Source organism: Triturus cristatus, chromosome 4_1 (genome assembly GCF_964204655.1).
Source record: "Triturus cristatus chromosome 4_1, aTriCri1.1, whole genome shotgun sequence".
Classification (NCBI taxonomy): Eukaryota; Metazoa; Chordata; class Amphibia; order Caudata; family Salamandridae; genus Triturus; species Triturus cristatus.
The window spans coordinates 1,204,990,355-1,205,013,925 of NC_140585.1; the positions used below are offsets into that span (position 1 = coordinate 1,204,990,355).

General features: G+C 45.2%; 1 protein-coding gene across 1 annotated transcript in view; it reads right to left on the minus strand.

Annotated features, from left to right (window-relative positions):
• CERS5 (ceramide synthase 5) overlaps positions 1-23,571 on the minus strand; it is a 539,422-nt gene that overhangs the window by 303,880 nt on the left and 211,971 nt on the right. The window lies entirely within an intron of this gene.

The following is a 23,571-nucleotide window of genomic DNA, read 5'->3' on the forward strand; positions in this document are numbered from 1 at the left end:
AACTTTGAAACAAAAGTTTTCTAACCCTAAAACCCACTTACTTATCCTCGGGTACATGTTTTGCGCGTGTCTAGGCGAAAACATAAAAGTCAGGGGTTTGTGGTCCGTGTGAATAGTGAACTTTGTTCCCCACAAAAAAAAATTAAAATGGTGTACCGCCCAAAAACAAGCCAACGCTTCCCTCTCAATGACTGAGTAGTTGCGTTCTGGCTCAGTCAGGGTGCGAGATGCAAACGCTATGACTCTTTCTTCCCCTTCTCCTTTTTGGGTTAACATAGTCCCCAATCCCTTGCTTGATGCATCAGTGGTTAAAATGGTTCTCCTTTTGGGATCAAAGGATCCCAATGCTGGTGAACCCAAGATACGTTGTTTAATAACTTCAACCATTTCACTGTGTTCTTTCTCCCATTTAAATGTAGTGTTCTTCTTCAGAAGATCACGTAAGCCCACACACAAATCAGCAAAGTTCCTGACAAATTTAGACATGTACTCCACCAAGCCCAGGAATGACTTTAGCTCCTCCTTGTTAGTAGGATGCGGGGCATCCTTGACCGCCTGAATTAAGCTGTGCTTGGGTCTAAACCCATCTTTGGAGATCGTGTGCCCCAAATAGTCAACTGACGTGACCTTATTCTTACACTTGTCTAGCTGTACCGTTAACCCTGCATCAGATAGTCGCCGACACACTGCATTGAGGGTGGCGTTGTGTTCTTCCTCTGTCTCCCCATACATTAGAATGTCATCTTGGAAACAGAGAGTGTTCTTAACACCCTTAAGCACTTGCTGCATTACTTTCTGAAAGACTGAGGCGAGTCCAAACCCATCCTCACAAACAAACGCCCCGAAGGGCGAAGTGAATGCTGTCAATGGTCTCGACTCAGGATGCAGCTCCACCTGATGGTAAGCCCTGGACAGATCGATTACTGAAAAAAAACAGGCCTTGCCCATCGTACTTATCATCTCATTTATATTGGGGAGAGGAAATCTCTCCACCCAAATGTTCTCATTTAAGGAGCGAAGGTCCACACATAGGCGAATACCTTTACCATTACCCTTAGATGCCAAAACCAAAGGCGCAAGCCACTCTGTAGCCTCAATGGGTTGTATGACTCCTATTTCACAGAGTTTATCTAGCTCCATCTTGAGTGTCTTTCTAAGATGGAAAGGTACTGACCGTGTTTTGTGAACCACCGGTTTTGCACCCTGTCTGATTTTGATCTTGTGCTGGAAATCACGCAACCTGCCTAGCTCCTCACTGAACAGTTTAGGGAACGTAACCTGTAGCTCATTCTTACTACTGGATCGGTCAACCATGATCACTTGATTCTCTTTGTTGGGATCTAAAATGATACCCAGCTCCCTTTGATGTTGCCACCCAAGGAGATTAGCCCCATGCTCTACAATGTACACGTTCCCCTCTGTGGTCCTTCCTCCGAAATCAATACGACTACACAACATCCCCACCAAGGGAATGGGATCTCTCGTGTACCCTTCTGGTGTGACATCAGGAACCTCTAATGCTTCTCTGGACCCGCCCAGTGACTCCTCAAAATCGTGCACATTTACTAACGTGAAAGGGGAACATGAATCTGCAAAAACTTCAAGCGGTCTGTTATTGAATAGAACAATACATTTGGGATAATTCTGTTTCCCCCCCACAGCAGTGCTTCTCACTTGGAAAATATACTTTGCTTGAGTTTCCTCACCAGTATTAACCACACTAACAGTGTTGCTTATCCCTTCTCTGCACACCCTTGCTAGAAGTCCTCTCCTATTACATTTTTTACATAGGATACTTCTAGCTGTACTATTTGGGTTATTCGCAAGATGGTTACTACTGCCACATCTATAACATTTTAAACTATGCATCTCCTTGTTTGATTTAGGGACTTGAGCCTCTTTAGTGCTCCATTTGTCTGACAATTTAAACACCTCTTTACTCTGCTCCTCCCCCTGTATTGATGCTACTACATCATCTCTAACTTTCATTTCTTTTACACATCTCGCAGTATGTTCAATGGATTGAGCAATCGCCACTGCATCCTTCAAGGTGGGATTTTTTGCCAGAAGTTTTTCTTGTACCCTGCTATTGTTTGTACACCTAACTAATTGGTCACGTATGAGTGAGTCATTAAGGTCCCCAAACTCACATAGCTGGGTAAGTCCACTTAGAGCTGCAATGTAGTTGCTGATCGATTCACACTTCCCTTGTACTCTGCTGAAAAACTTGTGTCTCTCCAACACCACGTTGATCTTATCTCCAAAGTGTGTCTCAAGTTTTATCAATGTGACATCAAACACATCATAACCATCCTCATCCTCCAATTCAGGTTCAGGAAGAGTTTCGTATACTTTGCGCCCATGAACGCCCAAATTATGCAGAAGGATGTGCTGTTTTCGTAAAGCTGAAAATGTTTCACCCCCCATGGCAATTAAATACGATTCAAACAGCTTGGCCCAATCTTTCCAGTGAATTTCTGGATCCCCACAGTCGTTTAAGAAGGACGGGGGTTGATTCATTCGTGCCCATGGTGCTTTATTGGTAAGGTTTCACAGGCAGGAAATTCCCTTAACTGAACAATGCAGGGATGCAAACTCACGGATATGTCCCAGCTTTCCCTGGTTGGCTTCCAATGAGGTCTACGCGATTCTACCAGAACCCGCTACCCACACAAATCAGGGTGCCTAGGTGTCCCCCTACAAGGTCTATTCATCTGCGCCAAATCTTGTCATGTCCTGCAATTGTAGGTAACCTGGCTGTCTCCTTACTGTTTCCCCCTTTGTAGCGTGAGCACTACTCGGCACACTCACCGCAGATGAGAAGAGGAGATGTCCGGTACAGATGTTACCAGGAGGGTAGCTCACTGGAACGCCATCACCCGCGATTAGGATTCACTTGGAAGGCGAAAGAGACGGCTCACTGGCGGCTGGAGCGCCGGACGCAGGCTGACTGGAGCTTCCCGCCTCACAGAACGGTCCTCAGAGGCTGGCGCGCCGGCTCCTCAAAGAGGAAATTGCCTCACAGGACGTCCGCTCATCCAGGAACACGCCCGCTGCAGAGACCTCCGCGACACGGCTCCCTCTCTCGCTCTCACATACGAATCAGGATTTCTCATCAGAGAACGGTAATTATCCGTGTCTCGACACTGCTGCTGGACAACCCAGGAACCAGCACTGGTAGACTGGCCATGCACGAACCCGTCGTCGGAATCACCCGTTCTTCCACTGGCTCCCAGTAGACCCGGGAGGGTCCGGCTGTAAGTCCTGTGTCCTGACTCGCTGACTCCGCAGCCACTGGTCAACACACGGTAAATCGTGCCCTCAGGAAGTCTTCAAGTCTGCATCATAAACTCAGCTCCAATACCACAATCCACCAGTGCTTGCTTTATCACTCGCAGCACGGCATCCGCACAATGTGTGTCATCTAAATCAGAGTCGACGTACTTTCCTGACGTTGTGCCACCCTTTGACTTCAGCCCTGAAAAACTGCAGCACAACACCTGCAAGGTGTGTGTGCTCCAAGGCAGTGTCGACGTACTTTCTTGACGTTGTGCCCCTTAATCTTCTGCTCAGGACACCCACAGGACAGCACCCGCCATATGCGTGTTCCACGACTGTGTAAATCCGACGTGGTATCACAATCAGCTTTCTGCCCAGAGAGAATATGGAGAGGGGAGATGGCCAACTGCCCCCTTCACAGCTCGTCGCCAGTGTTGGAATACAAAGAAACTGCAACTCCGCAACAGTGAGTAGTAATCTTTATTCTGACCATCCGCTCTCACAGCAATGACAGCTAAAGTATGAACATTCTAAGATCAACTCCCTAGGGTCATACCATTCGCGTAAAAGGGAGGGGGAGGGTGGAACATACCAACTGCAGATAAGTACATTAAGATTGTAACAATAACATAACATGTGTATTTGTAAAACGCACGTTCTCCCTGAGGTCTCATGACGCTGAACAACAGATGTTCATGTCGCTTGGAGGGGGTGTCTGCTCAGATTTAAAACAAAAATACAACTAAATTGACCGAGTGCGTTCGGGTGCCTTGCATCTCTGTAAACATAAGGTAGCTCTTGCCTAAATGTAAACGGGGGCTGTAAGGGGCCTAATTTTTATCTATAGAGCTCTGAGGGCATAAAGGCGCATTCTATTTAGTCGACCATCAATATACATACACATCCAAAAAAGGTACACCACATAGTGCCTCGATGAGCACAGCATATCTAGAAGCAGCTAGACTTCCCATGCAGAAATCTACGGGCATTGTCGAAATTGGTTCCTTGCTGGAAGGAAAAACGTATATAAAATTCACTTCACAACAAGACTACAACTGAATATTAAGACTCAATGAGCCTTGTGAGATAGAAAGTGGGAGGGGTGGAAAGATTTAGGCTACACCTCTATCCATGTTCAAGTTGAAAGCTTTACAAACTCAACAAAGTAATAACAAAATGAACTACATATCAGGGGGAAACACATACCTCCTGATAAACTGAACAGCCAAACAACTGAATGTGAGCAGAACGTTTTATACACAATGAAAAAATAAACACATAGCTGGACTAGGCAGCGTAAATCAGAATAAAACCTCTGTACATGACAAACAAACCCTATACAGTTGAACTAGAAAGCATACACTCGAAACAAACGGTATCTGCACACAATGAACATACTCAACGCACATAGCTAAACTAGAAACCATACGCCAAACAGACCGTCTGCACACAATGAACACACCCAATGCAGCTAGCTGGCTAGTCTCGACAGCTCACAAGGGAGCAGAGAATCTGTCCACGATAAAGAAACTAAGCACAGGTAAACTAGACTGCAGACACCAGTGTAGATGATCTGCACACTACGAAGAAAGCAAACACCTGCAGCCAAAATATCCAACATACATCAAAGCACAGCATCTGCACACAATTAAGAAACGAATCACAGGAAACAGAAATAGACAGCACAGCATCTGCACAGAATGACATATGCAAATATAGTCAGTTGGTGCAGGCAATCTACACCCAAGCATTGGTACACAATGGAGAAAACTAAACGCAAGAGGCTGAACTAGCTAGCGTACACAGGAATAGCATCTACGAACAAAACCTACACAGGTAGACAAAGCAAACCGCAGTCGCTCGAGCATACCATCTGTACACAATGACGAAGCCAAACACAGGTATGGGAATTAAGACAGGATACAACCGAGCAGTGCTTCAGTACACAGCGAAGAAACCAAACACAAGGGGCTGTAACTGGACAGCAAAATAGCCTCTGTCATGAACAAACCAACACACAAAGCCAAACTAAACAGCATACACGTCGGCATAACATCTGTACAGAATGAAGAAACCACACATAGGCAGCTGAACTAAACATGTTACACATGATCACTGCATCTGCACACAGCGAAGAAACCGTACACATGAGCATCTGGGTATAGTGAATAGGCCAAACAAAGACAAATAAGCCATGCAGAATATATATCCGAACAGAACACCTGCACGCAGCGAGGAAACTGAACAAAGGGAACTAAATGAGGAGGTACCAGGTCAGAGGATGGAGAGCGGAACCATGTCTAAACAGCGGAGCAGAGCTGCCAGCAACGTACCCTGCACCATAGAAAGTAACATTACTTCCCCTTGCATAGTGCCCCAAGTAAAAGGCAACCAATCACTGCTGGGGTGAGCTTGACCAGCACTTCCATGGGGGGCAGGCTCCTGCAAGATGGCGGTTTCACAAAGCCTGAGGTGTGTGAAATGGTGTAGTATGGGGAAATCTCCTGTCACAAGCCTAAGGCACATTTCCTGAAATACATGAATCGTGCAGGTGTAATTTATAAGCGTGGGCTGCCTAAAGCGCCGATCCATGTGAGGCTGGCTAATGATTTGGGGGGGGGGGGGGGGGATTCAGGGGGAGGGGGGGGGGGAGGGGGGGTTGGTCTCCCCCGAAGCTATATCAAGCAGGGCTCAAACAGCCATAATATTTCTGGGAAATGCCAACAACGATATCTACACAATGTTGTAGATCCCTCTTGCTTAAAATAGACTCAAAGCTGAGGGAGCTATCAACATCAGAAGCGGAGCCCATAGCAGTGGGAAGTCTCTTCGGAGATCCATTTGTGTATTTGGCAAATTTGTAAATATGTTAAATTCACTGGACAAAGCCCAGACATCTATTAAAATAATTTTTACGCCCCATGTTTTTGCTGGAGCCGGCCGTGGTGGGCGGGCTCGGCCAGCCGTGCTTTTCACCAAGCCTCTTCTATGGGTGCAAATACCCAATGAAGACAATGGCACGATCTAAGTTCAGTAACTTCTACCCAACTAGGCCCCATCATCAACGTTGGGGTGCGAGAGGAAGAGGCAATGGCACCTACAGTAACCCCAAAGAGTGTGTAAAAAATTCCCAGGGGACTAAACTTGGGGGCAGGTTGGTGGACTTCTTGCACAATTGGCAGACTCTTAACTCAGATGCTTGGGTCCTTCAATTGATCAGAGGGTTCCAAACAAAGTTCTAATGCTCTCGATTCCAACCCCTTCCATTCAAAACCCTTGTCTTTTTCTACCGTCCAGTCAGAGTTAGTAGACTTCGAGATTGGCCAACTCTTGGAGAAGGGCGCGACTGTTGCAACAGCCGTACATCCCAATTGTTTTCTCAGCAAACTTTCTGGTGGAAAAGAGGGATGGGGGCCAACGCCCAGTCATCAACCTAAGAGAATTCAATGAGTGGCTGGTTTACTGCCACATCAAGATGGAGGGTATCCATCTTGTCAGGAACTTGTTGCAGGCAAACGAGTGGATGGTCAGATTGGACCTAGAGGAAACCTATCTTGCGATTTCAATCTTTCATCCCCACAGACATTACCTGCAATTTCAATGAGGTCACACCCTTTCTTTCGGTCTATCCTCCGCCCGCGGTGTTTTACCACGGTGCTGAAACCTGTGGTTGAACACTTAAGTGCTCGAGGCGTCAGACTAATAGCCTACTTAGACGATATTCTAATTCAGAATCAATGCCCGAGAAGCCCGTCAAATCATTTGCAGAGGATTATTGAAGTCATCCCTAATAACATTTCTGGGGTTTGTGTTGTACTCGATGAAAGCAACCCTGAGTCTTTCTTCTCGCTAGCTTACTAAGATAAAGCATGAGCTTGGGAAGACTCTGGTCTGACCTTTGACCTCCCTGCATCATCTGGACCCATCGTAGGCCTTCTCTCATCGTCCATACAAGCTCTTTTTCCAAGCCCCCTTCACTACCGGGCTTTGCTACGCCTAAAGATCCATCATCTGCAGCGGTGTCTCACGTATTCCCAATCCATTACCCTCTTGCAAGAGGCGAAGGACGAGACACAATGGCGGGTCTCCCATATTGAGGCATGAATGGCTGTGCCAATTTTGGCTCCCAACCCGACCTCGTGATAGAATCGGATGCCAGCGGCTCGGGTTGGGGGCACGTTAAGGGTAGTTCGCCACAGGAGTAAAATGGTCATCCGCAGAACAGACCCTTCATATAGTCTGTCTGGAATTAATGTCAGGCTCCTTTGTGGTCAAGTGTTAGACCAGAGACAAGGCCAAATGTTGTGTCCTTCTCAAGATGGACAAAGTAGCGGCAGACAGGTACATCAACCATCTAGGCGGAACGAGATCAAAGACCCTTTCGGATCTGACTTGCGCCTTTTGGAACTACAACTTGGCCAACCAGATATTGGTCTTGGCAGAACACCTTCTGAGAAAGTCCAATCAGGTGTCAGATTGGCATTCCTGTCATTGGCATGATGTCAGTCTTTGGAAACTTCATATTTGGGTGTTCCAGGAACTTCTAGCCCGGTGGGGCCCCTTCACGGTCAATCTGTTTGCATCTCGACTAGACCATCAGTGGGAAAGGTACTGCAGTTGGCATCCAGATCCCAATGTAGTATCGACTGATGCATTTCTCCAGGACTAGAGCAAAGAGAGGGGCTAGGTCTTACCACCATTTGCGATGATCATGAGATTGTCCACCCAGGTTCAGAGACAACAGGGGGATATAGAGGCAATTATCACGATCTGGAGATATCAAGTCTGGTTTCCAGTTCTGATGGAACTTTCTTGGGATTTTCCAATCTCTCTACCCCTGTTTCAGAGTCTCCTCTGGATCCCAAAGGGAATCCCTATGACCTGGTTCATGCACGCTCTATCTCATGGCATGCCGGATCACAGGGAACGTTGGAAAGTGAGGAATTTCTCAAGAAGCTGCTGCACTGTTCACCAGAGCCTGAGCAGATAGCACAAATGAGAGGTACCGCTCTGCCTGGTCCCGATGGCTTGGTTGGTGTTACCAACAGCAACTAGATCCCTTGGGGGCAGATGTCTGCATTTTGAATTTTCTGGCAATCTTAGCCTCGGAGTTTTTGGCTTATAGATCAATTAATACTTGTAGATCGACCATTTCGGCTGGCTATTTGTTGATAGATGGGCACTTGGTTAGGGAGCATCCTTGGGTCTGTAAACTTCTGAGGGTTATTAGATTGTCTGTCCCACCAGAAACCTGGTATAGAAAATCCTGGGACGTTACTAAGGTTCTTTGTTTGTTTAAATCATGGCCTTCCAATAAGTAGCTTTCAAACAGATGTCGGCGAAGGATTATTTTACTAGTCCTGTAAGCATCTGTTCTTAGCATGTAGTGCTGTAGATTCACATACTTGGCATAAGTCTGTCATCTAGTGTTGGACTTGGATGATTACAAGTTGTTTTTGTTCCAAGAAATTTTCGACTCATGAGGTTGTGCGACTACTCCTCTTGGTAATACCGCGCATGGTTATCAACGCCATCTTCAGATTGTTTTGCCACAGGTAGGTGAGAATGTAAGAGTGATAAGTATAGCAAAGTGATAGCCATGCGATAGTATGATGTAAGTATATAAAGTATGTAAACTGCAACCTGCACAGGGTTCTTTAGGGAAGGAGGGATGGCGCATGTGAATCTGCAGCACTACGTACCAAGAACAGATGCTTACAGGGTAAGTAACATAATCCGTTTGAGGCATGTGTGCTGCAGATACACATGCTTTGATAGACTGTTAAGCAGTTCCTCTTCCTAGGCAGTGGTTAACCCGTGGAGGTTGCAGTTGTTTGAAAGAGTCCTTAAGACGGCTAGGCCAACATTATCTAGTTGCTGTGCAAACACATCCACACAATAATGTTTTGTTAATGTGTGTGGATTGGACCAAGTAGCCGCTTTGCAAATGTCAGCAATGGGAATGTTCCCTAAAGAAGTCACAGAAGCTCCTATTTTCCTAGTGGAATGAGCTTTAGGGTAAACAGGTAATCTTTAACTTTTGTATGGCAAGTTTGGATGTATTTAACGTTCCATCTTGAAATTCCTGATTTTGTAATGGCCTTTCCCTTACAAATGGTATAAAGGCAATACAGAATTGCTTTGTCTGAATGTTTTAGTTCTGTCTATATAATACATTAGGGCTCTTTTAACATCTAATACGTGTAATGCCCTCTCAGCAACAGAATATGGTTGCAAGAAAAACACAGGTAATTCAATGGATTGATTAATATGAAAATTGGAAACTACTTTTGGAAGAAACTTAGGATTTGTTCTGAGTACCACGTTGTCTCTATGTAGTTGGAAGAAAGGTTCCTCAAATGTTAATGCCTGAATTTCACTGACCCTTTGATGGAGCAAGGTTTCACATAAAAAGAAACTTGCTCGTATGCAATCCTCTCGAATAACCTGTAACATTATTATCAACCTGTCTGTAAGTACTAACAGTGCACCACATTCTACATATTGTATCTAGGGGACACTTTACTATGTGCTTTACTAATGAATAACCAGAGTGTGCTAAAATGGCCACGAGAACTCTTCTGTGTATGCGTCTACTACATCTACGTAGTAGGACGTTTTCTGTCACTTGGGGGGAAATCTTTGCAGCTGCGCAATAGCTTTTAATATGGCCGCTTAAAAGTAACGCACTAATGCACATGCTGTGCTGAAACTAACCTATGCAAGTTCTACTAAGCTATTAATGCAAAACATTTGTTAAGTAAATGGGGTTAGAGTAGAAGTAAGTGGTATACAGTAAGTTCATTTCAGTTTGTATTAGAACGTGTTCTTCTTTGACTTTATTAATAGTTCATATTTGGGCCTTGGAGGGTGACTGCGTCTGTTTCCTTGTGGCTTCTACGCATGTGCAACGTTTGCTTGTCCTGAACAAGTGAAGTAATTGACTGGCTGCCAAACCCTAAGCCCAGCAAGGACATGGGAAAACCAACTCTTAACCCTACGAGAGGAAGAGGATGTAACATTGTAATATAGACTTATTGATCCACATATGAAATGCTTGTGGGTATTAAAATTAAGGGGCGGGGAACTAGACAATAGACTAAAGAAAAATATTGCACTTAGTATGGTGTGATGTCCTCACCCCACTGCTTGGCCCAATCAAATTGCGGGTGAACATGGAATTGAAACATTTGGGGGTGGATCATACATTTGAATTGGTATAACAGAGGTAAGTTCTAGATAGTTAGACACACGATGCTGAGATGCTGAAGCTATGCTGAGATGCGGCCCGATTTTACTGCAATCTAACTGAAGAATCCAACACTAGGGAAATTCGCGGAACAACTGAGGAGGCACATCTAGGAAGGGGTCCGGACGAACCCGAGCCGGAGAGAGTAGCACCAGAGAGGGGTGTAACGCTGGCGTTACACTAGAAGAGGTCAACTTCCCTGTCCTGAACCGGTCCTGAATCCTTGACTCTCCGATGTCTGGGTCCTCATACCATACTAGGTAAATATAACTGTAGGGTAAATGCTCCATACTTGCTCTTTATTCTTTCTCAACTCAGGTACTGTCATTGCAAGAATTTAATTGATGTAACTGATTATAAGCTAACTGTATTATTTTCCTGATGGAGAATTTTGGCATATCCATGTGTATTCGGATTTGACTCACACAATTATTAATTCAGATAAACTTTTAAAACTTCTTCTGAGTCTGCGGTTCTTTAAATTAAAGTTAAATGCATTATTGTATTTCCTCCCTATTCTAATCTACTACTAGATCTTTCGAGTTGTTCATTTACTCAGGAGACAGGAGTGGTAAGAAGACTGGTGTAAAGGTTTCCTAGGGTAAACAAAATTGATGACCAGCAGATATTTGCCAGTTCATTGCGTGTATGAATGTATATGGGCCCAAATGAGTGTTGTGTGTATGAATGTGTAGAGCTGGTAAACTCCGCTGCATCACCTTCCAAGAGAAGTGAAAGCAATTAAAAAGGCAAGTTTCCATGATAAGTTTTGCAATTGACAGAAGTGAAAAGGTTCGAAGGTAGGGCCCATGAGGCATGGTGCAAGAGGAAGCCGGGGAGGAATGGTTCTTTTGAGTCCCTCCATAAAAGCTTTAATGACAGGAATCCTAAATAATAATAAGTGCTATCTATTCTGCAATTAGGCTGCAATATCCGCCAGGTGTAAGCGTATAGATGTATATGCTAGCCCTGTTGTTTGTAAATGCAATAAGAAAGTAATGAGTGTCTGCACCCTTGCATTAAGAGGCTTGATGTTCTGTTGACAGTAAACAATTTTTTTTTTCATTTGGCCGCGTACCATTGCCTTGTGGTAGGTTTACGGGCTTCCTTAAGAATGTCCATACATTCTTGTGGGAAGTTTAGATATCCAAACTCTAAGACCGCAGGAGACAAATTGCAAGGTTCATTTCTATGGGATTGGGGTGTCTTAGTTTCCCTTTGTTTTGCGTGAGAAGTTCCAGCTTGAGGTAAAGCTTCTTGTGTGAAACTAGGGATAGTTCCAAGAGTGTCGAGAACCAGGGCTGGCAAGCCCATCTTGGTGCAATGAGCATCATTGTAAGATGTGTTTGCAGTAGTTTCCTTACCACTAATGGAAGACATGGGAGAGGCGGAAAAGCGTAGGCAAATATCCCTGACCAACTGATCCATAGAGCATTGCCTTTGGACTGTTGGTATGAATAGCTGCTTGCAAAGTTTTAGCATTTTGCATTTTCTTTGGTTGCAAACAGATTTATTTGTGGAAACCCCCACCTTTGGAAGCATGGTAGAAGAAGTCTGGTGGAGTTCCCATTCATGGACGTGTAGCTAAGTCCTGCTAAGAAGGTCCGCAACTTGGTTGCTTGTCCCCAGGACATGTTCTGCTAGATTAATCTTATGGTGTATTGCTATGCTCCATATTGTCTGTGCTGAGATAATTGGCGTGTGTGTGTCCCCCTGCTTTTGTATATAATACACACCTGTCATAATGTCGGTTTGAAATAGGACAACTTTGTGTAGTAGGTGAGGTAGGACAGCTTTCACTGGTAGGTGAACAGCTTGCAACTGTAGATGATTGATATGGAGATCTTTGTGTTTGGGATCCCATACTCCCTGATTGTGGGGTTCTGAAGATGAGTTCCCCAACCTATAAGGGAAGCATCTGCTGTGAGAATTATCTATGGAACTAGGTCTTGAAACGGCTGCCCTTTGGATAAACTCTGGATTTCAGAGTGGTGTGTATGGATTTCAGAGTGGTGTGTGGGGATTTCAGAGTGGTGTGTGGGGATTTCAGAGTGGTGTGTGGGGATTCCAGAGTGGTGTGTGGGGATTCCAGAGTGGTGTGGGGATTCCAGAGTGGTGTATGCGGCTGTCTACCAACACTAGGTTGTGAAGTTGACATAGTGATTGTGTCCACTGATGAGAAAGACATTCCTGGAGAGGTCTCCTGTGTAGTCTGGCATGTGGCACTACCAAGATACGGGATGCCATCATGCCCAACAGCCCTTGAAATGTACTGGCTGGGACAGAAGTCCCCGTTTTTAAACTGTTGAATTAATGATACTATGTTGTTGATTCTGTCTGGATGTGGCCATCTCAGTGCTGAATGTGTGTTGATCAGGTCTCCTAGATATGGTTGTATGGTACGTGGTTGTAGGTTTGACTTTTGTAGATTGATGGTGAACCCTAATTGATGTAGAAGAGTTAGGGTTTGTTAAGTATTGTGGCTGCAGAGGTTGAGACTGCTTGCTTTTATTAACCAGTCGTCTAGATATGAAAACATATGCATGTTGTGTCTTCAAAGATGAGCAGCTACTACTGCTAGACATTTTGTGAATATCCTGGGTACCATGGTAATCCCAAATGGAAGAACTTTGAATTGATAATGGTTGTCCTGAAATTGAAACCAGAGATACTTTGTGTGCACGATGGATGAGCACGTGAAAATATGCATCCTTTAGATCCAGGGTGGTCATGAAATCTCCCTTTTGTAGCAATGGAAGAGTGACCATATGAAAGTCTTCTGATATAATGTAATGGTCTAATTGTCTGAGATCGAGAATGGGGTGTAAAGACCCATCTTTTTGGGGGATAAGAAGTATAGTGATTAAACCTGTTCCTTGAAATTGTTTTTGAACTGGTTCTATTGCTCCTTTTTGTACAAGAGTTGCTATTTCCTGCTGAAGGAGAATTTGATGTTGTATTGATAGTTAATGTTTGCGAGGTGGGATATTTGGAGGAGTTGTAACTAGTTCCAGACAGTAGGCATGTTGGATAATATCCAACACCCACGGATCTGTTTTTGAGTTCCAGATTGGTAGAAACTTTAGAAGACGACCTCCAACAGGCGTTAAGTGATTGGGGGAATGGTAAGGAAGTCATTGTTTGAGGTACGGGTATTATGCCCTGACCTCTTCCTTTAAAATTGTTTCCTCTATAGGAACCTCTATAGAATGTTTTTGGACTAGAGGTCTGTCCCTGATTTTTATATACTGCCCCAGTGTCAGAATAGGCGGATCTTCCACCTTGCCTATAGGTAGGTCTTCGAAAGGACCCACGATTTGTGGTTGTTTACAAAGCCCCAATTCATTTTGCGAACTCTGTCCTTTTTTTCATCTTTTCTAGAGCTGCGTCCACCTGAGGTGTGTTCTTTGTCAAATGGTAGCTGTAAGACTGTCTGCTGTACCTCGGGCTTGAATCCTGAGACACGAAGCCATGCATGTCTACGCAATAGAATACTAGTATTTATCTCCCTAGCAGCGGTATCAGCTGTGTCTAACGCACACTTTATGGAGCTGTCAGTTATAAGTTTACCTTCATTTACAATTTCCTGTCCTTTTTTTTTTTTTTTTTTTTTTTGGAGGAGCACCTCGGTTTCGCCCCAATGGACCCGATCGTATCTAGCTAATAGAACCTGACTATTAGCTATGCACCAATGATTAGATGCTTGGGCAGCTACCCGTTTTCCACAAGCATCTATTCATTTAGATTCCTTGTCGGGAGATGGCGTCTCTCCTGATGTTTGGGAGTTGGTCCTTTTCCTTGCATTAGACACTACTAGGGAGTGTGGGGTTAATTGACCTCTAATATAACTAGGATCTGTTGGTGTAGCCATATATATTTTGTAAGTACATGGTTCTATAACTCTCGCCTTGAAACGTTTCTTAAAAATGTCCTCTGTGTGGCGTACCATGCCTTTTAGGAGTGGTAGGTATTGTGTTTCCCTTTGAGTGTTAGATAGGGTTTCAAACAGAAAGTTCTCTTCTATTATATCTTCATGAAAGGGTACAGGATGGTAAGCCTCTGCCCTTGCTATGAGATTTTGATATGCAGAAGCGGCATCAGGTGGTGATGGCCGTGTGGGATAGAGATCAGGGTCTATATCCCCTTGAGGATCATCCCTGGCATCCCCTGGGTACATGTCTTGTGGTATATACTCATCATTTATTATGGTTGAGTGAGGAGACATGTCACCTGGCTCAGATGGTGTTGGTGAGTTAGGTGGTGGTGGTTGTGTTGGAGTATGAATGTGCAAAGGGCTTGTTGCAGCATCCTTTTTTTTGGCTGTTGTAGAGGAGCATCTAAAGCCTCCTGGAAAGTAAATTGTTTCTTTGCAGACTGTTTATTTGCAGGCTGAAGCATGATTTTCTTAGTTCCAGGTTGAATCTGGAGTGTTTTTTGCTTTGGGTCGAGTCTTTCCTGCATGACATCAAGGATCGGCTCCGGTGAAGTCTTTGATCTGAAAGTGAAACACTTTGGTGGGGGAGAGCTTTGACTTAGGCGGAGCTAGTATCGGATCAGAAATAACCAGTTTCTGTTTCGGTGCCGATACTGAGGGTCGAGGCGTTGTAGGCCCAAATGTGGAGGCCCCTGCTGTAGGGCGGGGCTTCCAATTCAGTCTTTCGGTGCGCAGCATGGCCTTTTTGCAGTGGCGGACTGTGAGAAGTTGGCCTGGCATATGCTGGTCACTAGTTATAGTGGCCACCTTGCACCAGTCCAATTCGACTCTTAAGGTGATAGGTTAAAGACAACCTTTAAAGAAAGCTATCCTAGTGTTAGCTGTGGAGAGCAGCCTTCAGGCTAAGTCTTGAAGGAGTGTTAAGCTTATTGTATTAAAAAACAGTACGAAACCCTGAGGTCTAATAGTACAAAAAACTAAACGAGAAGAACGGTGAAGTGTAGAAACAGACTAAGCCCGAAGGATACTTCCTGGGGCAATACCTTTTTAGGACGTAATCCCTCACTCATCAAAAGGTGACATGCTTCATCAATTGGGATTCTACTCCGAGAGAAAAAACCTAGTTCCTCTGGGGGCTACAACCCCCTCTCTGAGAGGGAGGAGCTCAGGGAAGTTTTAATGGAGGATAAACTAAATCCACAAATGATGAGCTAATGTAAGTGAGGAGTGCAGTGCTGATCAGAAAACAGTTAAGTAAAAAAGTGTAATAAAACTAGTTCAAGGACGGCAAACACAGGAACAAAGTAGTCATTAACAGCCGTACATGACCAGGATTAAAATAGTGTACACCACCAGTCAAAAGGTCATAGACTGAGGTGAATTATTAACAAATATTGGTCGACCTGTTTCAGCCACAACGCCTATAAGGAGGCTAGGCTTTCTTCAGGACCACTCAAGCTACTGCGAGAACAAAAGTGTGGAAACCACACAAATAAAGGATACAGACGACACATGAAACCACTTGACATGTGTCCGTAACTGGTGTGTTTCACCTTCACCTAAATAAAAATATATATAAATATATAAAGATTACTAGGTGTTCAAACAGCAAGAATAATGATGCATAAAACCAGAATCTTAAACCACACAAATGTACTCAAATGAATGCAAAAAAGCTCACCCGTCAAGACTGGGTGAGTCAGCAACCTCCGCCTGGCAACCGCTCAGGAAAGGAACACCGCTCTGCAAAAGTACGGTGAAAAACACTGATAAAGAAAAGCACAAAAACTGCATAATGCAAAGGAGCTTAGCATATCAACTCTGCTGAACACTCCTTACAAAGCAAGATAGAGACAGACTAAATCTGAGGGGGAGACTAACAGCTACCTTCGCCATGAAGATACAGAAAGTAAACGAGCATAATCAGGTCAGCACAGAGAGTAAAAGGGTCAGAACCGTGTGTTCACACAAGCTTAGTGTGAACTACACAAGCTCCAATGAAAACAATAAAAATAACAAAAAAGAGAACATACACGAAGGGAGACCTTTGTTAAAGAGAGGAAATTCAGATCTCAATGAATGTAAATGCAAATCAGGCATAGCGTCACATCGATCTCGATGCTGAGATAATGAAATAATAATGAGTGTCTAAACTACCTGGTGCATAACTGAACTTAAGAATAAAACTAAATTTAAACAGAAAAATGCCAATAAGTGAGCCAGAACCCCCAAGAACGAGATGCCTACCTCTCCGTCGGTGAACCGGCTTAACAATGAGCCTGAAGCCGGAGGTCCCGCGGCAGAGGCAAATTCTTGTATAAATTGCCTACTAACGTAGGCATCAGCCAATCTGAATGCTCCATTCAATGGAGCCAATCAGGGAAGCCCTGTGACGCGGGCACCTTCCAACCCTTTGCTGCGGGCGATAAATGTGTGTAAACCCAAAAATATATAACACAGGCCAACATTGAACCTGTCTTATACCCAAAGCTAAAAGGAATTACGAATAAATCTCTCGAGGCCGTCTTTACTACGTACATGCCTCGATACGTCTGTCCATGCCCTGTGACTAATGCGCATGCGTAGCAGCAAGACGCACTGTCCTCGGCGACCCATTCATACCGGGCATGCCCTGTGACTAATGCGCATGCGTAACAACAAAACGCTGCGTCCTTAGCAACCCAGTCCTACCGGGGAAATGTCTGCATGTAGATCAGAGATTGAAAAAAGCTAAATAAACATAATCAACCGCCACCTGTAAATCTATGCGGCCGAAACGGAGAAATCAAAGTAAATAAATCTAATTATACTCTTCTGTCACTCAGTCGATGCAACTACTTATACTAATGAATGGTGTACATACGGAACACAAAACGCTGCATTCTCATCATAGACCTGCGCATGACCACCAATACAACTCTCAGTCATGGTAAGATGAGGTAATACGACAAAGAGAGAAAGGTTTAATAGGAAAGGTCTAAACACATTAGGCTCTACAGAACACCCTCAACATACTAAAAGGCACGATTTAAAAATACAATTATATCACCTAGTCTTACAGATACCACATAAAAGTAAGAATTCATAGTGATAGCCACGGGATATCATCGTTTAGCCCTCTGATATCTGTTTGTAATTTGTGTACCCACCATTGCTCACGTTTGAATAAAAAAGAAGAGCAATCAGTCAAGTGAGGGGGAATAAATGGTTTCTCAAGAACTGTCCACTGCAGATCATTCGGACCATGTTTAGCTGCAAGTTGTTCTTGAGAAACCATTTATTCCCCCTCACTTGACTGATTGCTCTTCTTTTTTATTCAAACGTGAGCAATGGTGGGTACACAAATTACAAACAGATATCAGAGGGCTAAACGATGATATCCCGTGGCTATCACTATGAATTCTTACTTTTATGTGGTATCTGTAAGACTAGGTGATATAATTGCATTTTTATATCGTGCCTTTTAGTATGTTGAGGGTGTTCTGTAGAGCCTAATGTGTTTGGACCTTTCCTATTAAACCTTTCTCTCTTTGCCGTATTACCTCATCTTACCATGACTGAGTGTTGTATTGGTGGTCATGCGCAGGTCTATGATGAGAATGCAGCGTTTTGTGTTCCGTATGTACACCATTCATTAGTATAAGTAGTTGCATCGACTGTGTGACAGAAGAGTATAATTAGATTTATTTACTTTGATTTTTCCGTTTCGGCCGCATAGATTTACAGGTGACGGTTGATTCCGTTTATATAGCTTTTTTCAATCTCTGATCTACATGCAGACATTTCCCCGGTAGGACTGGGTTGCTAAGGACGCAGCGTTTTGTTGTTACGCATGCGCATTAGTCACAGGGCATGCCCGGTATGAATGGGTCGCCAAGGACGGAGCGTCTTGCTGCGACGCATGCGCATTAGTCACAGGGCATGGACAGACGTATCGAGGCATGTACGTAGTAAAGACGGCCTCGAGAGATTTATTCGTAATTCCTTTTAGCTTTGGGTATAAGACAGGTTCAATGTTGGCCTGTGTTATGTATTTTTGGGTTTACACACATTTAGCGCCCGCAGCAAAGGGTTGGAAGGTGCACGCGTCACAGGGCTTCCCTGATTGGCTCCATTGAATGGAGCATTCAGATTGGCTGATGCCTCCGTTAGTAGGCGTTTTATATGAGAATTTGCCTCTGCCGCGGGACCTCCGGCTTCAGGCTCATTGTTAAGCCGGTTCACCGACGGAGAGGTAAGCATCTCGTTTTTGGGGGTTCTGACTCACTTATTGGCATTTTTCTGTTTAAATTTAGTTTTATTCTTAAGTTCAGTTATGCACCAGGTAGTTTAGACACTCATTATTATTTCATTATCTCAGCATCGAGATCGATGTGACGCTATGCCTGACTTGCATTTACATTCATTGAGAGCTGAATTTCCTCTCTTTAACAAAGGACTCCCTTCGTGGATGTTCTCTTTTTTGTTACTTTTATTGTTTTCATTGGAGCTTGTGTAGTTCACACTAAGCTTGTGTGAACACACGATTCTGACCCTTTTACTCTCTGTGCTGAGCTGATTATGCTTGTTTACTTTCTGTATCTTCATGGCGAAGGTAGTTGTTAGTCTCCCCCCTCAGATTTAGTGTGTCTCTATCTTGCTTTGTAAGGAGTGTTCAGCAGAGTTGATATGCTAAGCTCCTTTGCATTATGCAGTTTTTGTGCTTTTCTTTATCAGTGTTTTTCACCGTACTTTTGCAGAGCGGTGTTCCTTTCCTGAGCGGTTGCCAGGCGGAGGTTGCTGACTCACCCAGTCTTGACGGGTGAGCTTTTTTGCATTCATTTGAGTACATTTGTGTGGTTTAAGATTCTGGTTTTATGCATCATTATCCTTGCTGTTTGAACACCTAGTAATCTTTATATTTATATATATTTTTATTTAGGTGAAGGTGAAACACACCAGTTACGGACATGTCAAGTGGTTTCATGTGTCGTCTGTATCCTTTATTTGTGTGGTTTCCACACTTTTGTTCTCGCAGTAGCTTGAATGGTCCTGAAGAAAGCCTAGCCTCCTTATAGGCGTTGTGGCTGAAACAGGTCGACCAATATTTGTTAATAATTCACCTCAGTCAATGACCTTTTGACTGGTGGTGTACACTATTTTAATCCTGGTCATGTACGGCTGTTAATGACTACTTTGTTCCTGTGTTTGCCGTCCTTGAACTAGTTTTATTACACTTTTTTTTACTTAACTGTTTTCTGATCAGCACTGCACTCCTCACTTACATTATTAGCTCATCATTTGTGGATTTAGTTTATCCTCCATTAAAACATCCCTGAGCTCCTCCCTCTCAGAGAGGGGGTTGTCGCCCCCAGAGGAACTAGGTTTTTCCTCTGGGTGGAGAATCCCAAATGATGAAGCATGTCACCTTTTGGTGAGTGAGGGATTACGTCCTAAAAAGGGATTGCCCCAGAAAGTATCCTTCGGGCTTAGTTTGTTTCTACACTTCACCGATCTTCTCGTTTAGTTTTTTGTACTATTAGACCTCAGGGTTTCGTACTGTTTTTTGATCTGAACGTTGGGGAATAAACCCTGTGCGGTCTTTAAAATTTTCCCTAGGACCCCCTGGCTTTGAACCGTTTTTGTGATTATTAAAGCTTATTGTTTTACCATAGATAACCTCTTGAATAACGAAATGAAAGAGTAGTCCACACAGGTATATATATAAAAGATATGTATTTATTCTAGGAAATAACCCCACTAGTCTCTTTATGAGGCTAGAGGTGAAGATACAATTAAAACAAGCATTGATAGTTACAATAAATAGAACTGGAATCACAAGGCCCCGGGGGGGGACCAAACCATATATAAAAAAAGTGGCACAAGAACCACGACAATTCTACAGACAATGCCTAGGGCATTTAGGGTCGCTGGCCCCTTGTGAAACCACCCAAGGTAGTTAGGAAGGGGACCCACGGGAGACGCGTGCAGTGACTGAAGTTACTGTCGGGATCTCTATTATAGCCTATGGAGAATGTTGCGGTTCGATTTTACAAGTTTAAAAACACTTCTAGCAGGAGTTCAAGTTCAACACTTTAGAGTTAAGCTTTTGAAGGGCACACACACACGAGAGTACCGAGGTACCACTGTTACCTGCCCCAGGGAAGCCGGGTGCATAGGTCGTTTTCGATGTCGGGTCGCGGGCTGATTTTCAATGGCAAAACGTGAAGAACTGCTGCTAGCCACAAGCGTCGTCGTTGTCGTGAAGAATGAAAATGTAGATCTTGTAGAGAGGAACCTGAAAGCAGAGGGGACAGAGTCTGGGTCACGGCACAGTGACCAGGGGGCTCAAGAGAAGGAACCCTTCAATGTCGGGTACTTCCAGGTCGAAGAGGTGTAGCTTGGATCGTCAGCCACGGGGTCCAGGAAGCTTCAAGGAAGGCCAGCTTCTGGAGAGCGACTGTCCCACGAAGGATGAGGGTCGCTGCGGTGTTAGTGTCTGGACTGGATCCACTAAGCCTTGGCAACCGCAACCCACGCAAGGAACACAAAGCAGCTACTGGTGCAGACCCACGAGGTCTGTGCGAGGTCTCCAGCGAGGAGACTGAAGAGCAGGCCTGGAGCAACCAGGGGAACTCTTGGAATCGAAGATTGTCCTCCGCTAGGGCCCACAAGTCGAGAGACAAGGGACCGCGGAAGGCAACAATTTGGCGTGCGTAAAGGTGCGCCCACGGGTCGCCGGAGCGGGCTAGGGCGTCGATCTTTGGCACAGATGCTGCAGAGAGGTTGGCTCAATAATGGGCCAAAGCACAACTTCCCCACTCGTCGGGGTCGGGTGCTATGCAAGAGGTGGCCGGTGTCCTGGGGGTATTGGAGATCTCGGCACCCACGTGGGTCCACGGTGCAGAGCTTTGCTGTGCACACTCACTGGCCTCTGGGATGCTTGGAAACCCACCTCAAGGTAGGAAAGAGTCGTCGATGTCCGAAGGAGCAGCGAGGTTCCAACCGGGTCACTTACAGTGTTTCAGGTGCCTGCCAAGCAGGGGGGTAACTCCTTTACCCCAAGGGAGATTTCTTCAGGTAGCTGTGCGGCAGCAAGTCGAAGGTCAAGACTGTGAAGTTCAAGAATAATCTGAGGCACCCAGTATTCACCTTTATCCAAAGATTAGGGGAGTGTCCAGATCAGGGTCCACCAATCAGAGGTCAGGCGGGAAAGGGTGGCTACACCCTCTCCACTTTGTGTGTTTCCCGCCTGGGCAGGGGACAGGATGCCCCTAAACCGGTTCCAGGCGGTGTATGCAGAATGCAGGCATTGGAGAAGCCTACGTGCAGCTCTGAAAGGTATCCTATGGTGCACCCACCCAGTTCCAATCAACATAGTCTGTCTGGGGAGGTGGGAACACCTCCCTGCAACAGGATCCCTATTGTCCAGCTGCCGTGGCTGGAGTTCGGCCCAGCAACAGGCAGCCAGAGTTGTGTGGGTGGCGGGTAGCATCCATTTTGTACTTCGCGTGCACTTTTAAATTGGTGTCTAAATTCTTCCGCTTTTCCCATATCGCCCCTCTAGCAGGGGGGAATCATGCCCTCAGTCCCATGGCTAGATTGGGGGTATGATTCCTACATGTTTGACACCAAACACGATATGGTTCTGTGTAGCCATTCTCAAGTTATCACACTATCCCGATAGACTTAGAATGATGTTAAGAGTATATGGTATGGCTACACTACAAACAACCCAGTAATGATTTTAAGAAGGTTGCAGAGGGGCCCTACTCAGGTAGGGGTCCCCCCTCACACACATCTCAGCACCCTGCCTTGTAGGATTAGCAAGGCCTGCTCTAGGGGTGACCTATGAGGATATATGTGTTGTAGTAAGTGGGATACAGGCTACCTATATCCCTGTAAGGGGTGCAAGCACCACCTTACCCAGACTACAGTAGTGGTCTGGTGGTGTCATTTGGTATGGCTGTCCCAGGGGTGGCACAATAAGTGCTGCAGCCCCTGGTGAACAAAGAAGTACAAAAGGGGGTGGTGATGGACGGAGCATCAGAACCAATCAAACACTCACACCCAGTCAACAGATCTGGGCTTAATCCATCACCGTTCTTTAGCCCACTCTGCCACCCCAGTTCAAGCATGGCCATATGCAAATCAGTCTGACCCTGTGCCTCATGGGAACAGTCCAGCCCGAACTGCCAAGCCATGCATTCCCTGGACCGGAAACAAGCTTCCTAGAACCGGTTTCTGGCATTTCAGCCGTCTTCAGCCAGGCTTGCTTGAATCCAGTGGCAAAGTGAGCAAGGGACTCACGTCTGAGCATACCCTGCCAACTTATGGCGAACAAAGCAGTACAAAAGGGGGTGGTGATGGAAGGAGCATCAGAATCAATCAAACACTCACACCCAGTCAACAGATCTGGGCTTAATCCATCACCGTTCTTTAGCCCACTCTGCCACCCCAGTTCAAGCATGGCCATATGCAAATCAGTCTGACCCTGTGCCTCATGGGAACAGTCCAGCCCGAACTGCCAAGCCATGCATTACCTGGACCGGAAACAAGCTTCCTAGAACCGGTTTCTGGCATTTCAGCCATCTTCAGCCAGGCTTGCTTGAATCCAGTGGCAAAGTGAGCAAGGGACTCACGTCTGAGCATACCCTGCCAACTTATGGCGAACAAAGCAGTACAAAAGGGGGTGGTGATGGACGGAGCATCAGAACCAATCAAACACTCAAATAATAATAATAATATGAAATTTATAATGCGCTCAGCTTACCCAGGGGCGTCCCGGCGCACAAGCATGGCCATATGCAAATCAGTCTGACCCTGTGCCTCATGGGAACAGTCCAGCCCGAACTGCCAAGCAATGCATTCCCTGGACCGGAAACAAGCTTCCTAGAACCGGTTTCTGGCATTTCAGCCGTCTTCAGCCAGGCTTGCTTGAATCCAGTGGCAAACTGAGAAAGGGACTCACGTCTGAGCATACCCTGCCCCTGGTAGGCCTCTGAGGGACCCATGCCCTGGGTACCTAGGGTACCATCTACAAGGGGCTGGTAGGGTGTCCTCAGTAACCAATTGGAATGTACCTAGGGTACTCACATCAGGTTTAGGGAGGAAGCAGATAGGCTGGGGT